This window comes from Panthera pardus, unplaced genomic scaffold (assembly GCF_024362965.1).
Source record: "Panthera pardus isolate Hobbes unplaced genomic scaffold, ASM2436296v1 HiC_scaffold_8, whole genome shotgun sequence".
NCBI lineage: Eukaryota > Metazoa > Chordata > Mammalia > Carnivora > Felidae > Panthera > Panthera pardus.
Window position 1 is genome coordinate 65,366,393 of NW_026527013.1, and position 17,494 is coordinate 65,383,886.

Sequence of the window (17,494 nt, forward strand, 5' to 3'; positions counted from 1 at the left end):
AGTTGGCGCTCAGGTAAAACTTTGTATTAAAAAAATAGGGGTTTGGGTGGGGGCTCGCCCGGATGGCTCAGTCCATGAAGCATCCGCCTCTTGCTTTCGATTTAGGTCATGATCTCGTGGTTCACGGGATCGAGCCCCGCGTCAGGCTCCGTGCTCAGAGGCGCCCTAATTTTGCAGGTGGGAAATGTGAAAGGTCAGGGCTCAGAGGTGTCAGGGCCCTTCCCAGATGTGAAACTAGTGGTGGCAAAGCTCAGGCACAAAGCCGTGTCCTTCCAAGCACTCCATCCTTCATGCCAAAGCACCCTTCCCGGCGGTTCCAGGAATGAAGTCCGGTACTCCCTATTACACACACACACCTCTGTCTTCCACACGAGCAGTTAATTCCATGTAAATTGGGGTGTCCTTGTTGAAAGAGGGACTCGCACTGGTTTAATTGTTTTTAACATTTATTTTTGAGAGAGAGAGAGAGAGAGAGCACAAGCAGGGGAGGGACAGAGCAAGAGGGAGACACAGAATCCGCAGCAGGCTCCAGGCTCCAAGCTGTCAGCACAGAGCCCGACGCGGGGCTCGAACCCACGAACTGTGAGATCGTGACCTGAGCTGAAGTCGGACGCTCAACCAGGTGCCCGGGACTCTCCCTGGTTTAGAGAATGGTCAGCATCTATATTAGCTCACAGGTACCAAGCACCGTGGGAAGCTCTTAGCGTCTATTCTCTTCTTAATCTTCTCAATAACCTCGTTGGGACCATGACCATGCCTGGAGCACATGGCCAGGCCTTGGCACCGAGAGCCAGGGACACAGCTGGGCCCTGCACTCTGACCTGGTCCCTGATGAATGTAGTGGATTCGGACACAGGCTCGGCCCGTCCCCCACAGCCCTGGCCAGAGTAGGGCTTGACAAACCCAGAAACACGCGGGACTAAAATTCAGGAAACCCGTCTCCTCTCTCTGAGCTCCCGGTAAAGATTTCCCAGAGGCCGTAGGGATCAAGGCAGCTCACACGGGGCCTCCCCGGCTTAGCTGGTGGTCATGACACGACACACACTCGCCGCGGCTCTCTGCTGGAGGCTGACCCTCCCCCCGCACCCGCATCTTCAGTTTATTGGATGGCAGTGATCCTGAGAATTCTAAGCAGGCTGCATAATCATTAATCTGGCAAGGGCCCTGAGCTGGTGGGCAGGGGGCTTTCTACCAGGTCAGTGCTGACGCCCAGGAAGCCTCCTCCTCCTGTCTGGCCAGCGCGGCCCGCCTTAGAGACTTGCCCTGCTACACTGTGCAGAATCGGGTTTTTCAACTTGCAATTCCACGGGGCTGTGCCCTTCCTCCCTAGCAGCCGTGGGCAGGAGAAAGAACGTGCATCCGGGATCAGAGTAGACGGGCTTGAGTCCTGGTTCTGCTGTAAAGAGCTGCACCACTGACACCAAATTCCTGGTCTCTCTGCACCTGCTCCCTCCCCTGTCAACCGGGCAGGGCCGCGGGACGCTGCGGGCAGTCTCTAAGGCTGTCTGCGTCTGCCATCTGTTGCCACTGATGGTGGGAAATCAGCACGTGAGAAAGGAGTCCCGGCCCGTTCGGAATATCTGGCGGTGACAGAACCCCAGCACAGTGTGGGAGAAACGGGAGGAAATCCCCACCCGGGACAGATCCAGCTTCGGGGACGGCCTCGCTCTTTGGACGGGAAAGAGGAGGGAAATTTGAGTGGCTTCTCGATCATGCGCTGGCTAAAGAACACCTGTCCAAGTGTTTTCCTGGCCTGCCAGTTCTGTACGGATAGCAGCCATGCGTGCCACGATTTCACTTTTAGTCCCGTGGTCAGACACTGCTGCGTCCACCTACACCTGTGCAAACGTATCGCGACGTAATAAACAGCCAACTGAGAAATCGAATACCCTACGCAACTTCAGGGGGAAAAAACATGTTGGCCACAAACCTGTTGATATTATTACGGTGTCCTGACCTCAGATAATTCGTATAGTTGTCATCAAGGTACGTGTATTATTTGGTCATAATACAAAAAGAAAAAAAAAAAGTGCACACTCTCCTCTTAGTAACACCTGCCGGGCAGGGCTCACGGTGTCCCTGAACACCGTCCCACCTCCCACGTGGTCTGTCCCTTGTCTGCGTGAAGGTGGCATTGCCGTGAAAAATGGCATGTCGCTTCCTTTTCCTACTGAATTTGTCCCCCAGAGATGTCAATCCCCAAATGGAAATCAGGAGGTATAACGCATTCAGTTCTTTTGCACATTGTCCATTTCTTTCCGGAAGACCCAGGATGACACAGAAACGTCACCCACCCACCATCAGCCTTGGCAAGCACGAACACCCCGTCTCCGCTAGCTTTTCTCATTTGTTCACGTCTGTTTCTGCTTCCAACTTTTTGGTTTTTTTTAATTTAAATCCAAGTTAGTTAATATATAATGTCATTACATAATGTCATAATGATTTCAGGGGTAGAACCTGGTCATTCATCACTTACATACAACGCCCAGCGCTCATCCCGACAAGTGCCCTCCTTAATGCCCGTCCCCCACTTAGCCCATGCCCCCACCTCCCCTCCAGCAGCCCCCCCCATTTGTTCTTTTTAAGAGTCTCTTATGGTTTGTCTCCTTCTCTCTTTAATCTTATTTTTCCATCCCTTCCCCTGTGTTCATCTGTTGTGCTTCTTAAATCCCACATCTGAGTAAAATCATATGATCTCTGTCTTTTCCCTGACTTATTTCACTTAGCATAATACCCTCTGTGTTTGCTATTAAACGGCTTTATGCAAGAAAGAGCCAGTGAGTCCAACTTTAATTACCTCCCCTCGTTTTCCATTTTATTTCAGTGCAATTCCAGAAGAAACTCTTCCTTAAGGGAAAGCGCCTCTCCTCCCCCTTAAAATTCTCACCCCCTTTTCCTCTTACTCTCTTGCAGCCACATTAGCAGTTCACAAAAGGCCACAGCCATCTGCCCTTTCCATGGACCTGAGACTATTCAGTGCCATTCTAGCTGGTAGCTTCTTTTCATTACAGCGGTCACATCCCGTGGCCACATCACATATTGATTTATCATCTATTCCAAATATATGACACCTGCCACTGTGAGTCGATTCAGTATGTTTTGGTACACTGTTTGGGAAGCCTCCATTCCCCCCCCCGCCCCCACAAATCAGTTCAGTGGTAAATCCTGAGTCCTGAATTCACTGTGAACTCCCCATTACTCCTGGGGGGTGGCCGCTGGCCTGTCCCCGGTGTTGCTAAGAAACCTGTGTTTGAGGTTACCCCGAGTTCAAAGCCCAGAAAATGTTTCCCCTCAGTTGCCACATCCTATGTTCCGAGAAACCAGATGAATCTCTGTTGTCTAAGTTCTGCTCAATTTGTCATATGCCTTATGTCATTTAGCAATGTCGATGATCCTGCCCAGAGTATTACTGCTGCCATGTGACCAAGGCTCAGGGGGGCTGGTGCCCCTGATCACGGCCATACAACCCATCACGGGAGCAGCGGGTGCTGGCGTTTCTGATGCTGAAGCCAGCCTCCTCCCCTGACCTCTGTGGCCGGGTGGCCATAGGCTCCTGCACGGCCCCCTCCCTGTGCCCACCCAGAGGGGGCTCTGGGCCAGGCTGGAGAGGCAGCGCCTGCCCCCCCCCCAGAGTGTGGTCTGGGTGCTCCCCGTTCACCACGTGTGATAGACGGTGTCTGACCTGAGCCCCCAGCTGGGCTCAGCCCAGCTGAGACAGAAACGGGCAGAGGCTGTAACAGATCTGCGGTCCCCTGTGCCTCTGAGCAAATGCTGAGACAGTCACTACACACGGGGCACCGGCGTGAACACTGAAACTCTGTGCTCTCAATCCTCACGATGGCTTTGCAAAGTAGCAAGACTATCCCTGCTCTGGAAAGGAGGAAGAGGGCTCAGGGAAGCCCACACGGCTCACAGGTAGTTTTACTCGTGGGTGTGGGCACTCAGAAGCCCCGACCGGTCCCTCCGACGGCCCCCTCGTGGCCCGAGCATCCCCGTCCAGAAACGCAGATGAGCACCTTGAAAATTTCGGGACCTCTCTCCTCAAATATCCACAGAGTCGTGGGGCGCCTGGGGGGCTCAGTCGGTTAAGCGTCTGACTTCAGCTCAGGTCATGATCTCACGGTTTGTGGGTTCAAGCCCTGCGCTGGGCTCCGTGCCCGTGCTGACAGCTCAGAGTCTGCCTGGTTCTCTCTCTCTCTCTCTCTCTCTCTCTCTCTCTCTCTCTCTCTCCCCCTCCTTCCCTCTCTGCCCCTCCCCTACTTGTGCTTTCTCTCTCTGAAAATAAATAAATAAACTTAAATAAATAAGATATCCACAGACTCTTAATTTTCCTGGAGTCTTTCCCCAAACTCACCACCAGATGCAAACGGAGTTTCCAAACGTCATAGGGGAAAACCTTCAGAAGGATCAACACCTTGAAGAGGGGGAAACATAAATAACCACCTGCCACCCGTTTATTTGAATTTGTAGGGGGTTGGCAGGATCTTGGTTTTTTGGTTTTTGTGGGGTTTTTTTTTGTAATTATTATCATCAAACTGGCTGCTGCTCAAGGCACACCCACCACGTGCCCAGAAGAGAGGGAGTGGCCACAGTCAAGGACACGATTTTTTCCCGTTCAGAACCGCCCTCCTCAGCTTGCCTCCATGTTAACTGTCCCAGATGTCACCTGTCTTTGCCCGGGGGCCTCACGGGCCACCCTCGGGCAGAAAGAGCCTATGTCTCGCTGGCACCCCGGAAACCCACAGAGACCAGCTTTGATGTCCCCACGGGACCTTAGCCTTCGTTCTCTTCCGGAGGCAAGATCCTGCTGATATGAATGAGAAACCAAGCACAAGCACCCAGGGCTTGAAGCCTTTAAGAGAGGAATAGGATTTGGGGGGGGGGGGGACTCATATCCTTTGCTCGGATGTCCCTCGGAAACCGGAGAAAATAATACATCCCAGGCAGGGGCATTCCCACCTGCAGTTGGCGTGCTGATTAATTCTATAGCTCTCATTATTGACCACCTACTGTATTCCCCGGGGGCCGCTGACAAACATCAGAGCCGGTGTTTATAAGCATTTTGAGGGAGGACTGTTAGCGGTCCTTGGCACTGAGGGCAGGAGCCTGGGGGTAGGGGGGACGTGTTTTGCCCGCCATGCAGACGGGGTCCTCCTTCCCCACCCCACCCCACCCCAGCCTCCGTGGGCACCACATACACCACGAACCAGCCCGGAAACTCATTTCCACTCACTTTGTTACGGCTCAGAGGACACCGGCTAAAAAAACCATCCGAAGTTTCTGTCTCTTTACCTGACCTGTTGCTCGGAGACACACGAAAAGGCAGGTGACTTAGGTTGGCACCCATTTCAATAAAAAGTCCCTATGGTGTGCCCCACTGGCCCACCGCCCGATGCCAAGCCGTCCCGGCCAGAGGAAATCAACCAGGCTGGAATGAACAAGCCAAGTCCAGCCCCCCACCCCCACCCCACTCCAGGGTCACAGCCATCCAGGAGCTGGAATTCTCCAGGGGCTCTGGTGACCCCAGGCTATAAGGACAAAGAGCAGTACTCACAGGCAGCCTTCTCTCTCCTCTCCTCCGTGACAGTTAAAAGGCACAGAGGATGCAATCACCATTTATATAGACAGTGTCCGCCTCCCCAAAGCCAATCAGAGCGGCTTGCTCTGCCTATTTACCCGGCAGCAACATCTTGCAACCTCTCCCGCCCTCCTGCTCTCCACCCCAGACTTGAGGGCTGGGTGGGGGCGGCCCAGGGCCAAAGGACACAGCGGAACCTTGCAGGGGCCAGCGGCAAGAGGCCACAGGGAAAGGGCTCTATGTTCCCAGTGCTCTGTGTTCAATCCGGACTCCTGCACACCCTCAAGGCAACCCCCTGGGAAACTGCAGGCTCCCTGGCTCTTTCTCGGGGCGAGGAAGGACCCAGGGTAGGCAAGATGAGTCAGGAGGATGCCTTCAGGCCAGCCCTGGGCCATCAGTTTAGTCCAGATCAGAGAGAAGCCGAGGAGGTGAGGATTTGTGCCAGGTTCCTGGGATTCAAAACCCTGTTCTCTCTCATTCTCTCTCTGTATTTTTTTTTTTAATTTTTTAATGTTTATTTACTTTTGAGAGAGAGAGACGGAGCGTGAGCCGGGGAGAGGCAGAGAGAGAGGGAGACACAGAATCAGAAGCAGGCTCCAGGCTCCGAGCTGTCAGCACAGAGTCCGACGCTGGGCTCGAACTCACTGACCTTGAGATCATAACCTGAGCCGAAGTCGGACCCTTAACCGACTGAGCCACCCAGACACCCCAAGATATATTTTCTAATGCTTTGTCATGGTGTAGAGTAACGCACTTGGCTTTTTTTAAAAAAAATTGAGGTATAATTGACATCCCAAAGTATGATCCTTTCAGGTGTACCATGTAGCGATGGGACATTTGCAGCCATTGTGAAATGACCACCAGGGATGAGTCTAGTTACAGGTGTCGCACACCAAGTTGCTACAATGCGACCGACTGTGAGCCCCCACGCGGTGAGTTACATCCCAATGCGCAGCTCAGAGTTTGCATTTCCGGACCCCCTTCGTCCATGCTCCCTCCTCCAGCACCCCCTCCCTTCTGGAAATGCCAGTCTGTTCTCTGTATCTATGAGTCTGCGTTCTGTTTGGCTTGGTTTCCAGATTCCACATATTAATGAGATCATGTGGTTATTTATCTTTCTCTGCGTGGCTTATTTCACTTAGCATAACGCTGCAAGGTCCATCCACGCTGTTACAAGAGGCAAGAGTTCTCGGGCTCCCTTTCTTCTCCGCCCCCTCAGGCAGGCTGGTCAGTGAAACACGAGGGACAGGGTTCGTTTCTCTATCGCGGTGTGCGCAGAGCCCTGGGAACCTTGGAAAGGGGCCTGGCAGAGCTCACTCAGATCAGGAGGGGCAGGCAGGACTGTCTGTTCCTACGACACACGTGTGCATGCACATGCGTCCACCGCACACATATACATGCACATACATGCAGCTCACGGTCAGGGGCAGAGGCCTTGGAGCCTGCGGCAGGAGGGCAGCGGGGCTGTGGGGGGCTGGTGAGGAGCTCCCCACCATCCCTCGGTGGCTGGGTGAGGACAGGAGGCTGTTCATCCCCCGGCACTGAGATGTGCTCCTGCAGACAAGAGGCAGGCGGGACCAGGTGCTCTGCGGGCAGAGAGAGCGGCAAGCTGGACAAAGCTGGCCGGGCCCATGGCAGGTGGCTTCACACACAGGGGTTCCAGCAAGGGGCCTGGGGTCTGGAGACCCAGCAAGGGGTCTAGAGAGGGCCACTCCCAGTACTCTGCTTGGTAAACCCTGGTTGAAGACAGGAGGCGATGCAGAGAGGATACAGGTATGGTGAGGGGCTGACCCCAGCACAGACCTCTGGTCAAGGGGGTGTGAGAATCGAGTGAAATCTTCCATTCCATAAAGAGTCACCCTCATAACACCTAGCACTTATAAAAGCTTCGTTACAGGGATTTCTACAGAAAATCATTCAGTCCCTCTCAACTACTTTACAAGGTAGACATTCTCATCGCCTTTGCATGGATGGAGAAACTGAGGCCCAGAGAGGTTAGGCCATGAGGCAGGGTCACACAGCAAGCATCTTCCTTGCCAGCGGGCCAGCCTGCCCTCATGCTGGACACGGCAAACCTACTTGCTGGGAGGCAGACAGTGAAAGAATAGACAGAGGGAGAAATCCATAGTTGTCAATGGTGACCAGCGCTGCAAAGCTCGAGAAGAGGGCACAGCCCAGACAGGAGGCTGGAAGCCGGGGACCCAGCCAACGTTTGCAGAGAAAGCAGTCGCCAGAAGGTTTAAGGCAGGGCCCTGGCATGCCTAATCTAAGTGCTTCAAAACATCGTTGCCCACGGGGTACACTGGGCTTGCACCTGTCTCCACCGCCTGTGAGGTATTATCGGCGGCCAGCTTCTTCGCCCATCCACAGTGATCGTGGCGAGACAGGACTTACAGTAGGAACCGGAAGACAGGAGAAAATCTAACAAAACCTAACAAAAGACGTGCAAAACCGGATGAAGAAACTTATAAAAATCGACAGGAGCCATTACAGTAGATCTAAATAGATGGGAACTGATGTCTGTTCACACATAGAAACATCCACTTTCCTCAAAACGATTCGCAGATTCGATGCCATCAGAATCGAAATCCCAACACAGATATTTGACGACAAAATATAAATGCAAGGGGCGCCTGGGTGGCTCAGTCGGGTAAGCGTCTGACTTCAGCTCAGGTCATGGTCTTGCAGTTCGTGGGTTCGAGCCCCGCGTCGGGCTCTGTGCTGACAGCTCGGAGCCTAGAGCCTGCTTTGGATTCTATGTCTCTCTCTCTCTCTCAATAATAAATAAACATCAGAAAATTTTAAAAAGTATATAAATGCAAAAGCAAAGGTCTAAGAACGGCCAGCATACTGTCGAGAAAGAAGGACATTACAGTCTTGCTCTACACTTATGACTGAGGAAGCTGGAAACATGTCATGGTTTTGATTGCAAAGGCAGACACCTGACCAATTAAACAGAATAGACAGCCTGGAAAAAAAAATCCCGGAAAGATATGGAGAATTGACAAACGTGGAATTGTAGATTGATAGAGAGAGAACACATTATGAAACGGTGCTGGGCAACTGGTCAACTACTTGGAAAAAATGAAATTAAACCTGCTCCTCAATCCATATACAAAAAATAGGTTTCTGATAGATTAAAGCCTTCACTGGGAAAGGCAAAAATTTTAGGACAACAGAAATATATATTTATGGCCTTGGAGGGGAACGATTTCATAAATGATTCACTTAGCCAGCTAACCATAAAAGATCATCAAGTGTCACTACATTACTGTTGAGAAAATCTATTCTGCAAACTGTACAAATTAGAAAGAGGAGGGAGGCATTTAAGATGCAAATTGCTAATTACGGGTTAGGCTTCATAAAATTAAGAAGACATTTCAATAAAAGAAAGACAACTCAATAGAAATACAAGCACATATCTGCAATGGAAAGGAAATGTCTCCTAAATATGTAGAAAGATGATCTTTCTTGTTAGTGAGAAAAGAAGGTAACTGTTTATTGGTATAGAGTTGCAATTGATTTTGTATGTTTCATCCTTTTTCCGGCCACCTAACGACATTCTCTTAAAAGTTGTAATAATATGGGGCACCTGGGTGGCTCAGTCGGTTAAGCGTCCGACTTCAGCTCAGGTCACGATCTCGCGGTCCGTGAGTTCGAGCCCCACGTCGGGCTCTGGGCTGATGGCTCAGAACCTGGAGCCTGCTTCCCATTCTGTGTCTCCCTCTCTCTCTGTCCCTCCCCCATTCATATTCTGTCTCTCTCTGTCTCAAAAATACATAAACGTTAAAAAAATTTAAAAAAAAGTTGTAATAATTTGTCTGTTAATTCAAGGTGGATTTCATTGTGAAGGACCATATCACCTGTGAACTGTGATAATGTTCTTTCGAGTCCTTTTTCTTATTTATTTTTCTTGCCTGATTACACTGTCTAGGACTGTGCTCTCCAGTGTCATAGGCACAAGCCGCACCTGCCTAAGGAAGGGCCCCTTGAAACACAGCCAGTGCCACTGAGAAAACGAATGTTTCATTTTATGTAATCATTTACATTGAAATCTCAAAACCGAAGCAGTGTAAAAATGTTCCCTGTTACACGATTTGAATGTAGGACTACATTTCACTTTGTTGTGTTACATAAAATCTTTCATTCTACTGCAGTACATGTAGATTTTTTTTTTGATTTTTTTTTGGATTTTTAAAAAATTTTAAATGTGACTACTGGAAAACTTAAAATTTCAGGTTCTATATGTGCCTGGCCCTATTTCCTAGATGTCCCTCTGTGACACTGTTGAATAGAAGCAGTTGTGGTGAATGTCCTCACCTTGTTGGCTTTAAAAAGAATGCTTCTAACATTTCACTAAATGACAGGGTTTTATTGGAAATTCATTATTAGGAGGTTTCTTCTATTCCTACTTTTATTATAATAAATTGATGTTCAATTGTATCAAAATAGTTTCTGCATCTAAAGAGAAACTCACATGGTTTTCCTCCTCTAAATTGTTAATATGATAAATGTCATTAACAAGTTTTCTAATTTTCAAACATCCATTTATTCTTGGGATAAAACTACGGCGAGTTAACTGCATGAATTTGTACCTTCTTTCTCACGAATAACACTGTAATTTTTCCTGCTAACGTGGGTTTTCTCTGGTTTTAGGGTCAGATTCTGTGGTCGCACAGATTGGGGATAATCCCTTCTTTTTTTAAATTCTCTGAAGCAGTTTGTATAGTTCTGAAATTCGGCATTATCCAATCACCTACAGTGTGACAAGTCACATGTAAACATTATTTGCCCCTCCTCCTACGTTTGAGGAAATATTTTTAACAAATCAGTTTGTTTATCATTTGGGACTATTCAGTAAGATTTCTATTTCCCCTTCGTGCTATGTCAGCAAATTTTTAAATTTCAGGACAAGGGTTTGTCTGTTTTAATAATACACGCGTTACCATTTTGCTTGGTTGAATCTACAATGATGTCCCCTTTCCTTACAATTTTATTTATTTATTTATTTATTTATTTATTTATTTATTTATTTCCCTCCCTTTTCTTCGTTGGTTAAGGTTGGCAGAGTTGCTTTTAGTTTATTAGTCTTAAAAAAAAAACTTGCGGCTTTGTTGGTCTGTCCTAATCTACCTTTATTATCTTTTTCGTTGATTTTTCCTCTTAAGCTGAATTATTGCCTGCGTTCAACTTATCTTCATTCTGTTGTGATGTTTCTACCGCCTTTAGCTGAGTGATTGGCTCGATTTCTGTCCTTTTTCAACATCCAATATCAGCATTTAAAACTAGATGCTTTGGGGGCACCGGGCTGGCTTAGTTGGTTAGGTGTCCTACTCTTGGTTTCAGCTCAGGCCACGATTATAGGGTTTGTGGGATCCCTTTCCGCGTCGGACTCGGCACTGACAGCTCAGAGCCTGCTTGGGATTCTCTCTCTCCTTCTCTCTCTGCCCCTCCCCTGCTCCCTTTCTCTCTCTCTCTCTCTCTCTCCCTCTCTCTCTTCCCATGGCCTGCTCATGTGTCAGCGCTCTCTCTCTCAAAATAAATAAATAAACTTAAAAGAACTCCAGACATGTATAGCAATTTTTACTTTTTTTTTTTAAATATAAATTGAATTGAATTGAACTGAACTGAATTGACTTGAATTGACTTCAATGGAATGGAATTGAACGGAATAGAACTGAACTGGGGAGAGGACACGCTGGTTTGATAGCGATTCTGTGACAGGTGTTCAGACTTAAGTCTGCTACCGATACATCCTCAATTTTTGTAACGTTTCAGGTGCACTTGAGAAGAAAGCATTTTCTAACTATCTGGCGCGGGGCTCTAGTATGTCCAATAAACCAAGATGGTTACTTGTTGAGATTTTCCAAATCTCTACTAATATTTTTGTTGCCTTGATGAGCCTTTCAGTTTACTCTCATTACTAATGGTGTGTTAGAATTTTCCATTATGATGGTGAATTTGTTGATCTGTCCTCACACTTGTGCCAAGATTTGCTTATCATACTTCAGGTATACTTGCATTCTTCCATCAGGTTTATATAGTAGCAAACTGCATAAATAGGTTACTTGTTGATGACCTGGTTCAGCATGGACACACCGTCGTTCTTTGTCAGTCTCACCTACCGTCGGTGTTTTCGAGCCCGTCCCCTGCCACCAGAGGCCGGGGTGCAGCAAAACTCGGGGATGGCATCCCGTGCAGATGGCGATGTCTCTTCACACGCCATTTAGTGACTTTTAGAAGCCTGGAAGTTATGATTTACATTTTGAGGAGCCCCAACACATTCCTCGTTTCAAAATCCAGTCGGTGAGGACAGCCAGAGTGAAATTTCTAGGGTGCCCCCCTGTCCCAGACTTCCGTGCACATGAGCCCTAAGAGCAACTACAAGGTTGACCCCTGGAAGGACTTCCCCCAGCAACAAGAGCACCACCTTTCACCTCCTGGGCCCAACACACTGGATCGCTAGGCTGGCCGAGAACAGGGCAGAGCGTCAGCCCGGGTTCAGCCTGCTCTGCTAAGAGACACTCAGGAGTGGGAGCGCCGGGTCCCCCAAGGCCGTGCATGGGGAGACCTGTCTAGACAATGCCTCCTGTGCCCTCACACCACCTTGGAAGCCCAGAGCCTTCCGCCCTGTGCCCAGTCCTGCACTTGCCACTTTCCAGCTGTGCCTTGACACTCCCCATCTCCACCCTTCCCATCCCCCTCCGGCCAACGGTCCTGAATCTCCGGTCCTGTCCCTCCAGACCCCCCCTCCCTGCTCTCCAAGGGCTCATGTGACTACTCTAGTGCTTGGGACATGGTAAGTGCTTTGAAAATGCGACATTTTCCCAGAATGGCGGGGGGCCAGGTGCCGGGCTGTGCCATAACAACATCTAAGTGCTGATTCATGCTCACAGGCTAGGAGGTCTTGCCTGACCGTCCTCACCTCTCCCGACATGGTTTCACACGTGTCTAACGAGGATACGATTAAAGACGAAGGTTAACCGCAGCACATGCTAAACTCTCAGAAGCATTAACTCAGGCCCGATGGAGAAGAACAATCTTCTCAAGGATGGTATCTGCTTATAATGATTTTTTAGTGTGTATTTTTATTTATTTTTGAGAGAGAGAGAGAGAGGGGGCTCGTGTAAGCGGGGGAAGGGGCAAGGAGAGAGACAATCCCAACCAGACTCTGTAATCATAACTGGACTCAGGGCTCGATCCCATGGCCGTGAGATCATGACCTGAGCAGAAATCAAGAACTGGACGCTCGACCGACTGAGCCACCCAGGCGCCCCTATGGGATTTATTTAAAAAAATTTTTAAATATAATTTAATGTCAAATTGGTTTCCATACAACACCCAGTGCATTATGGGATTTAATCATCCCAGTTGCCTAACAAGGTAGGTACTATTAAAATCCCCATTGTAGAGACGAAGAAACAGAGGCTCAACAGAGGCTCAGGGGAACGAGGGGCCCCAAAGCACATGGGAAGCATGGGGTAAGGACAGGACGTTGCCCACATCTGTCCTGCCTTGGCTCCCGAGTGACAGGCAGGAAATCATCCCCGGCACCTCCCTCGTCACACAGGAGCCGCACAAGTGACCGTGCACGTGTGAGCACCTCCTGTCAGCCCCCGTGTCACCGACAGCCCCGCGAGACGCCAGCCTAAGAGCATTGGACCAACAGTGACTTCCAGTCCTCAGGGGAGTTAACCTCAGGCAAGCGGTCAGCACCTGGGGACCAAGAGTCAAGGTACAGATGTCGCCGTTTCCAACAATAATAATCCAGTGAAGTATGAAGCCAGGGACTTACTTGCTGAGAATCCTACTTCCTTCTGGGCTTATTCTTCATGAGACCCGCTGGCTCTGGGACAGATCACTCCGTGTAGCTTGAAATCCACATGGTTCCCTGTCCTTGCTTGTTCAGCCTGCTGTGCTGGTTAAACATTAATTCCTGCTGGTGATAAAGGTCACAGAAGTCTTGAGAAACCTCCAGGGAGGGCTCCCTTCCCCTACAGCCCTGAACAGCTTGGATCCCTCTCACCACCAACTTAGCCCAGTCGCCAGATCCCTCCATTATCCCCAACAGCCCCAGTTTCAAGGTTTCGCCTCATCAGGTCGTCCCGTAAGGTCCAGCCTTGCAGCACGGGAAGCCTTCTCGGATGCCCCCACACGGAGCCTGCACGCCCTAGCTCTTCCTTCCCCAACCGCTGAAACGATGGTGACGATGCAGAGGAGAATAATGCCGCGGCCGAGATTGTGGCGGACATACAGAAAAACCCCAGGCAAGAGGATTTTCTTGGGACAGAGAGCAGGGCTGAGAGGAGGCACGAAAACATGCAGAGAAGGTCCGCAAGGAGTGCGGGGGCTGACCCTGGTGGCCACCCCGCAGGTGCTCTGGGCTCAGGGCTCCGGCGGGTACAAAGGGCCGAGGGAGTGTGAGGCCGCGTTTCGGGCCATTTGTCAGAGGACTGGACACACACAGGGAGGACAGGACTGTTGTGGCCCGAGCGCTTGTCACAGGCTGGAGAAGGGAAGAGGTCTCCGTGTCCCATCCCTAGCGGCAGGGTCAGCCTGGGGGGGTGGGGTGGGGCGAAGACTCAGCGTTCTGTTCGTGGTCAGCATGGGGCCTGAGGAGGCACAGCAGAGTGACACTGAGAAGATTCCAAACCGGTACAAGAGCCACTGGAGGAAAGGAAGGAGACGGAGGGGTCACGTGGGTCCTACAGGGACGCCCACTCACTGCTTCACGTGCAGCCTGACATCAGCCAACACCGTAGAAGTAACCGTCCTTGTAGGGGAAGAGTGAGGGAAGGGCTCCCTCTGGGGAACAGCATCTGTGAAGGTGCTGAGGCTAGAAAGAGTATCTCGAGCCCTGAAAGAAGTCCCTCCCCCCGCGACGGAAGGCACTGAAGTGCCTGCGACGGAAGGCACTGAAGTGTTTCTGGAAAGTCTGACCTTAGCTTGTGTACATCTGAGTTAAGATCACTCTGGCCCTCGTGTGCAAAATGGACCAGTGGGACGAGAGTAAAACCTGTCTCTACGCTCCTGATTTGCAGGAAGGAGCAGAAACCCAAGGAACACGGTGGGAGTTCGGGTGGGCTGGGGGAGGGAAGGGAGTTGCGTGTGTGCACACATGTGCGTGTGTGCTTGTGCAAGTGTGTTCTTGTGCGTGCGTGTTCACGTGTGCTTGTGCATGCGCATGCTTGTGCACGTGTACTTGTGCAAGTGTATGTGTGTGTGCGTGCGTGCATGCGTGTTCGTCCATGTGCGCGTGGACTTGTCCATGTATTCACGTGCATCTGCACGTGTGCGTGTGCATGTGTCCGTGTGCACTTGTGCATGTGTGCGTGCGTGTTCACGTGCATCTACATGTGTGCGTGCGCATGTGCACACGCATGCGTGGGTGTCAGGAGGCTGCTGGGAAGAGGACGCGTCAGGAATCAGGATGAGTTCACGGACCTGAGGCCACTGGGTGGACGGTGATTCTCGTGGACTGGGAAAAAGTGCCCAGTGGGGGGCCAGCTTAGCCGACCAGAGACAGAGTTCGGCTTGGGAATTAAATTCTAGACACCACACACACACACACACACACACACACACACACACACAGGGCATTCGGTGGAGATGTCCAGGGAACTTTTCCAGGTAGGGGTCTGATGTCACAGAAGCAGTCCGGACAGGACATGAAGTTACGAGTGGACAGAGTGGCTTAAACGGTACTTGAAGCAACAAGACTGGATAAAAGCACCCAGAAAGAGAGCGCATGCACATGCACACACGTGAGGGAGAAGGGTATGCAAGTTCCCAAGTTACAGGAAGACAGAGATGTGGCAATGTCACTTTCAGCAAGCTTCTCCGCCAGGAGACAAACGTACAAGGGATTTAGGTGACAGGTGAAAAATTCTTGTTGAGCAGGGATCAGCCCAGAATTTTGGTCGGATGACCTCAGGGCACCTCCTTCCCCACCGGTGCCTACCTGCCAACACACGACCCTGGAGTTTATTTTGTGCCTTCCTGCTGGCCGACCTGACCAACTGTCCGGCCATCGTCTCGGACAAATCTGCCATGATGATCACTCTGTGACCTGAAGACTCCCTGGGCACAGACCCCGCCCCATTCTTGATTTTTGTTTAATCACACAAGCAATTTCACTTGGTAGTCCCTGGGGACAGAACGTCTGTGATCTGTTCTGGATACATGGCTATGACTCACCCCTATTCTCCAACACCTCCTCCGGGGGGTCCCCCAGCACCACCCCCCCCACCGCCTCTAGGGCTACAGAAGCTGGCCTTATGGGAGGTGGGCTGCAGAGATCTACTCATCTTGCACCCACCCAGGACACACTTTGGTCTGTAAGCCTCCCTCTTAGACCATTTCTGGTCATACTGGACCGGATGGCCTTTTCCCTCTGTCTCAAGGCTCCTTCGGCTTAAGGAAATCGTTCTGCATATGATTTTCTTTCATGGGACACCGTCCCTTCCCTTGATCACTATCTCTCTTCAGATGTGTGTCTTAGCCAGGTAGCAGAACCTTCTACATCCTAAGGACATTCTATTGATCTCCGTACACAGGGCACATCAGTTCTCCGTACAGAAGTCATCTGACGATGCTCCCCAATGTGGCATACGTCCCTCGAGGAAATGAGAGCAAAAATGAACACTTTCGTCCATAATCCTACTGCAGACAGAGCGCTGATGTCAACATGGGGAGTCGACGTTAGCCTTCGAGTTTTCAGCGTCTGCAAATGTGTTAACCGGAGGGCGGCAAAACCGCGTATGCTTTTTGCAACCTGCTTTCCGCCGCTTGACAAGATACCATAACCACGTGAAACCAGTTCTCCCGACATTATTTTTGAAATCATCATCTCCTCTCATCTTGCTGTCTCTTGAGCTTGTTGTTCTGAATCGTCCATTCATTTACATGGTGGTGCCTCACTATGTAAACGTTCTCGCTTAATAAAGAATTGGGATAATTCGAAGGACAAGAGTTCCCTTATCAGTTTTCCGTAAAAAAAAAAAAAAAATTCCGTGCTTTCACATATTTCTGGTCATGATCTCACGAATCGTGGGTTCTGCAGCAGGCTTTGTGCTGACAGAGCAAAGACTACTTGGGATTAGCTTTCTCTCCATCTCTCTCTCTCTCTCTCTCTCTCTCTCTCTCTCTCTCTCCCTCTCCTGCCTGCTCTCTCTCTCAAAATAAATTTTAAAAACTTACACTAAGAAACATCACGGTGAGATGCGGGTTGGAAGAATACTAACACCTAATGTTGTGGAGAACTGGCCCCCGGGAATGGAAGTCTTCCTGTCCAGACTAACTTCGATCCTGTCTCATGTGAGTCTGGAGTCCCTCCAGCACCAGTTTATTTTGTGGGTGACCGTATAGAACCCCGGGAAGGGCAAAGGAGGTCAGTACAGGGCCCGTTTTCACACCGGTCACCAGTGTGCACAGCTCGAGCTGAAATGTGCCTTTGGGACTCCAGAAGCCGGTACAGGACATTCCCCTGGTGGGGGGGGGATCGTTCCCCCTGAACACCCCTCACATCTGCAGAGCCAGCACTGGTGACCGGGGACAACCCATGGCAGAGTCACGGGCATCGGCAGCTGTGTGCTCAGAGGTACTAAGTCGTGGACGGCATCTGGCATCATCCCTCCACGAAGTCTTGTATTTACGTGTCTGCTTTGGAGGTGTGTTCACAGGAGGATGTAAATCTCAGGTAGTTGTCGCTCTGCCACCCGAACTCACGCGTTTCAAGAGAACGCGTTTTCAACTTCACGCCGCAGCTTGGAGTTCAGGAGCCCGTTCAGGCGAGGCAGCCCTCTCCCAGCGAGTAGCAAGTCGCGTGTCCACTGTGACGTTCGCTACAGAGTGACAGTGTCCTTGAAGTGAGCGCACAGGTGTGCATTGACATCGAGAAGCACCTTTAACAAGACA

General features: G+C 50.5%; 1 protein-coding gene and 1 long non-coding RNA gene across 3 annotated transcripts in view; one reads left to right on the top strand and one right to left on the bottom strand.

Moving 5' to 3' along the window:
• DDC (dopa decarboxylase) overlaps positions 1–13,505 on the bottom strand; it is an 84,343-nt gene extending 70,838 nt beyond the window's left edge. Inside the window, exon 1 of one of the 2 annotated variants that reach the window (XM_019451026.2) lies at positions 13,374–13,505. The gene's annotated coding sequence lies outside the window, so the exon portion shown is untranslated. Of the gene's footprint in view, positions 1–13,294 lie in introns of both variants that reach the window. The other variant, XM_053897399.1, reaches the window with a different exon arrangement.
• A 34-nt stretch (positions 13,506–13,539) lies between these two features.
• LOC109267970 (uncharacterized) lies at positions 13,540–16,541 on the top strand. Its single transcript, XR_002080385.2, has 2 exons — positions 13,540–13,978; positions 16,135–16,541. It is a non-coding gene; the product is annotated as an uncharacterized LOC109267970 (long non-coding RNA).
• The last annotated feature ends 953 nt before the right edge of the window (positions 16,542–17,494 follow it).